Source organism: Mytilus trossulus, chromosome 3 (genome assembly GCF_036588685.1).
Source record: "Mytilus trossulus isolate FHL-02 chromosome 3, PNRI_Mtr1.1.1.hap1, whole genome shotgun sequence".
Classification (NCBI taxonomy): Eukaryota; Metazoa; Mollusca; class Bivalvia; order Mytilida; family Mytilidae; genus Mytilus; species Mytilus trossulus.
In genome coordinates this window covers 66,324,939-66,330,887 of record NC_086375.1, presented here as the reverse complement: position 1 = coordinate 66,330,887, position 5,949 = coordinate 66,324,939, and positions in this window count along the sequence as shown.

Below are 5,949 nucleotides of genomic sequence, written 5' to 3'. Positions count from 1 at the left end.
TGATGGTTAAGGACGCTGGGCAAATTGACAACCGGTAAATTGACATCATATTTATTTAACAAATCTACTCGGATTGATTATATATAATTGTTTATTACTAAAGTTTTGGAAATTGTAAAGGTTCATTCATAAATATCGTACAAATCAAGGATTTGTATAGCGAGATCTATAAAAATCATTGTACAAATGTTACTACGAATATAGATAAATTGAGACAGCAATATTGCAATAAAAATATAAAAAGAGATCTATTTGGAAGTCTTCAACAAATGTCAAGTGTCGAAATAAAATGTAAAATACCAATGGCAGATCTAGAAATTTCACAAGAGGGGGTCAATTGACTGCCTAAGAAGGGACTGGTTCAGTGCTTCCTAATATGATAAACCTTTTTTCCACAAAAGGGGGCGGCGGTCCCCTTCGTCTCTGAATACGGCCTTGCTGATAGATTGATAAAGTAGTGGGAAATTGTGATCATCGCCTGTTCATTAAATCTTATGAAAAAAGTATACCGGTTACATATACATATGTATCTGTATTCAATGAGTTCTATTCAAAAAGATTATGATCATGGCCTTCGAACAATGTATAACACATCCGTAATCTTATCAACTTCATATTGGTGGGTGTATTTCGCAATTGCGAGTTAATCAAAACAATATCATTAATGCAACTGACTTGAAATTTGAGAAGATTTTCGTTTATTCAAGTAAAGAAAAGGTCACCGTTGTAGAAAATCATTACTGAACGTTTTCATTTGTAGGAAGTCAGAAATTACACATGTAATACTAATGATTTTCGATGTTTGCGACAGTCCCTGTATTTATCTTTTCACGGTCTGACATGACAGGAATAACTAGCCCATAATTTACGATCTATCAAACATTAAAATGTCGTTATTACCATCAAGGTTCATTCGGTTATCTTATCTCACAACGATAGAATTATAATTACAATCATTTAAGTACAGTTTCCAATTCTCCTCACCTAATAATTTATCCCATGTATAATCGGATGTTAAGGGTTTAAATTCTGTTATTATTTAAATTCTTGCCTAATACCACCATTCTTATGCAGATCGTTTTTCTGTTTTGTCATTAGCAAAAAGTCGATATTTTGCATTAACATTTTACATTTGTTAATTCTTTAAAAAAATCTTTTTAGAAAAAGAAAAAAAAATATAACAGCGGTTGTTGGGAACTTAATTCTCTGTCTCTGTAATGTTCTGAAGAGTTAAGCCTTTAATGCAATATGACAAAGCTGAAGCCAATTTAGTATAATTTAGTTAAAACACGAGAGAGTCAATAACAATCGTTTTGAAAGAAAGATTATCTTAGAAGATAGTTCCGGCGACATAAGCTTTTTTCATAAGAAAACTCAGAAAATGATTAAATTAGTGACACGAATCGTGTATGCTATCAATAATGTTAACACTGTTTGATACTAAATGTAAACTTTTTCAGATTAGAACCATCAAGTGCATATGGAATAACAATATACCAAGCTTGATATATTCCAATCTGGAAGGTGGGGGACCAAGACCTGATATATTCAAATTTACAACACAGTAAATGATACAATATAACAAATAAGTACACAATGAAACAACGATCAAGAATTGAGAAACGCTTCCTTCGCATATATACAAGATTGAAATCTACCAGCGAGGTGCAGAATTAAGAATACAAATATATATGGATAGACGTCAATAAAAATAGCGAGCAAAAAACACTTGAACCCCCCCCCCCCCCTTTCCCCCAAAAAACCTTTCCCCCCAAAAAAACCTTAGCATATTAGTACATTGTGTACATTTACCTAGCAAGACGATTTAATAGTTCAATATATTTAATGTCTACTGTATTTCTATATAAACTTTATTGTGAAAAATACAGGATCTTTGAATACAATAAATATAACCTAGATGTATTTTGTTGATTCAAACTATCGTCTTTTAAATGATAAATGTGTGGCATTGTATATATCATTCCTTGATAAACGTTTTTACGATACCAAATTTTAATGGTGATTTTATATTTAGTACCATAGATTTCGCTACATGACATCTCTTTAATTGAAAACCGATAAGCAGAGGTTTCTTCTTCGTACTGAAATATGTCCTATTTTCTTGTTGGCATCTTTAAAAAGTTAATAACAATAATTCATATGTTCTTTAAATTCGTCTTTGGAATTTAGCTGTCCGATAAGCAGAGGTTTCTTCTTCGTACTGAAATATGTCCTATTTTCCTGTTGGCATCTTTAAAAAGTTCATAACCATAATTCATATGTTCTTTAAATTCGTCTTTGGAATTTAGCTGTTGAATATTTTGTAGGATATCAAGTTATCTTCGAACAAAAGGTCAAATAACTGAACAATAGGTAAAAAATCTAATCGATATACGGCTTAATTAAAGTTTAATACTTGGAATTTACTAGAAATTATAATTCCCAACTTATCAAATATGTATTGTAAAACTTATCAGCTCTGCTTATCAGCCATCTATATAAGTATACAGCAAAAGTACATCTCTTGCTAGTCATATATACCAATTTATTATTGCATATTTGTGACCCGAGATATATCTGTATTGTGTATTATTTAGATCTGGAATTATTCCAAATTTGAATACTAACGACCCTTTAATAAGCTGTCATTAAATGAAATAAAAAGTTTCAAAGGTTCAATGGTTCAAATCTAGGTCCTAAGTCAAAATCTTTTTACAAGTGTCAGAATAGATGATATGTGAAAATCTAAGTCACGCAGCGGTACTTAGACATTACAATCATGTTCATGCTGGGACTATCAATATCACAGATTAACGCCTCGTTTTAAACTGATTAAAAGTTGTAGTGGACAGGAACATTCGAATTTCTCTCCTGTGGTTTTATTTACTATTAAACTATGTGGAGTGTGGGAAATATGTTAACACTAATATTATGTAATATTTGACATCAAGAATACAGGTCTTCCCGTTAAATCCCCATTGCGTAATTTGTTCAGCTGAAATGACACATTATATCATGTAGGAGATCTTATTAGACCATATTGATGATGTGAACATACAAGCTTCATATGTATTATCTTTCATCTCAGGATAAACTGAAACATCAAAAGTTCAGATCAGGTTCTACAAATATCAGTTTGATGACAAGCGGGTTTTGATATGGCTTTTACTCCACATAGTAGAATGTGACATTTCTGTACTTAGTACTAGTTTTAATTAAGCATTGTTCACATTTCGTATTTGTATCACCATAGAGTATAAGAAGATGTGGTATGAGTGCCAATGAGACAAGTCTCCATCCAAGTCACAATTTGTAAAAGTAAACCATTATAGGTCAAAGTACGGTCTTCAACACGGCGCCTTGGCTCACAGTGAACAGCAATCTATAAATGGCCCCCAAAATTTTAAAGTGTAAAACAATTCATACTGAAAAACCAACGGTATAATCTACATAAAAAAAAACGAGAAACGAGAAACACTCGAAAATCATATCAACAAACGACAACATAAATGTTGGTGTCCTTCAAATAATAAATAAGCTGTATTCTCCAAGATATTAATGACATCTCCAAATGATTTAGTACTTTGAGACGCCATAAGCAGTGTTACAACTTGGTTCAATGAAAATGTAAAACTATTTACAGAATATAAGCTCATTATACCTGCATATCCTGAATTTATAACGGAAATGCACATAATCATATTACATGTAACTAGACTATTCTGACACACAAGCATTAGTTGTCATTAACCGTAATTTGCCCATCACCTATATTTATATACTTTGATAGATACAATGCCCAATGTCTATAAAACAGAAACTATTTACATAATACCGATGACAACCTGGCATAGTCAAAACTCATTGAAACTTAACGAACTACATCAGGACGATTCCATGAAGCGGAGATGTCGATTTCTAACTTTATTCTTAAATTACAATTGGCAAAAGATTAGCCTGCTTTGTTTCCAGAGAGACTTCGTCAATCCGATTTATTTGTGATCTAGTCAAGCAATCTATTATAATGAGGTCCTATCAAGCAGGGATCTTGAACTTGTATAATGAACTTTGAAATAAACACAATATGCAAATGAGCCGAAAATAATGAATGGGTAATGAATTTGATCAACAGAGTAATTACACGTGGCTCTTGTTACTTGCGTTTTGGACACCACAAATGGCTAATCATTTTGTCAACATTCGATGTGCACTTCATTAACTTTTTGTTTGCAAGCCAAGAAAACCAATTTGCAGTTTCATTACATTTGTGTAGTATCAAAACTATTGTTCTGTTCAATGCAGATCGCTGCAGGAAACCTGTATTTTCATAGAATCTTTGGTTTCTTTTATTCAGAGGGTTCATTAGAAAGTTATTTCACGGATGCTATTAGTTCAAATATGGTATCAGAGCATATGGTCTAAGGCTAGACACCAGCTGACAATTAGAAACAGCGAAGTAATAAAATACAGATTTATTCCAGCTATTTTTTTTTATCTGTGAAATATTTTTTCATAAAGCTACCTAGATTGACATGATGTTATACTTTTATGCCAAAAATGACGGTGACTCTTGGAGCAAATTTTTGACAAAGAATGTCATTTTGTAAGAGATACATAATAATATATATTGGTGTTTTCATGTAAACAGCTGTTAATTGTGATATATCTCGTAACGTTTAATCCAACTTTGCTTTTATGACTAGCTTAATTAGATTTTTGTCAAATCTTTTATAACCCATCCACAGAACCAAAAAATCAAAGTTGTAACTCTGAGGATATCGATATAAACGGTGTATAGCTTTCTTCAGAAAAAAAAACCTAAAGTTACTGTGGCTGTATTTAGTATATTAACATGTACAACATTAAGCCGGATTTATCATTTACGTCAAAATTGATGAATGGATGCGTAGTTTGTATATTTCATATGTAGGTTTCAGGACAGATGTAACTATTCGATGTAAATTTCTATAATTCCTGACGGGGATAATCAATCACCACTAGTTAGCGGCATAATTTTACATCGTTGACAGAACAACTAGATACATGACCAGTGAAAAAAATCATCGGTATATATCATTGATGCTTGGTGCGAGATCAGCACTTTATAATTTTTATTTTTATTTCATAAAAGGAAACTTAAAAAAAGGTTTTTTGCTTTCATGTTATTATTTTTGTAATTAAACTTTTATTTGTTTGACGATATTAAGCTTCCTTTCATCCGTCAAAGAAAATGTTGAGGTTGAAAGGTCAATTTTCCACATATTTTCTATAATATTAGACAAGCAATGAAATGACAAGTCATGAAATTCATGTTTGTTTATTTGAGCAAATATGTACAATTTTACGGTTGAGACGAACTTCTAATCCGATGTGAATTGCACACCGTTTTATTTATAACAAGAAATACACAACACCTGTCGTATTTCTTTCCAATACTAAAATGTGATCGATCTGTGCAACAGTAAGAGCACATTAAACCCATTGCATCAATTTCAATTTCTTGCGACTCAATTAAATTTAAGTTTTGAAATTTCTTATTCTCATTACATTAAACAATCTATCTTAGTTCCAATGCTTGTTACAAGCAATTTCTAATTATTTCTCTGGATGTTGCTGAAGACTGGATTTAATGTGTAAAAACCTCTTAGTGGAGGCTTTGGTTAACTTGATTAAAAATTACCTACTCCATCTTTGAAAATATATTTGCTAGGAAAACTAATCGATTTCCTTAAAGTATATGCCCTATGCAATTTTGTAATTTAATCCGAAAACATTTCTACTAATGGTGACTGTATTTATGATTTCAAATTAATAGAAAATCCTTACGATTAAGTGTAAATTAGTTTTGTTACAATTCGCTAAATAACAAACAAATGTCAATGTATTAACTCAATATATGCTGCTTTCATACAAACGCATTCTAGCAGAAATAACGTTTTGCTATTTGTG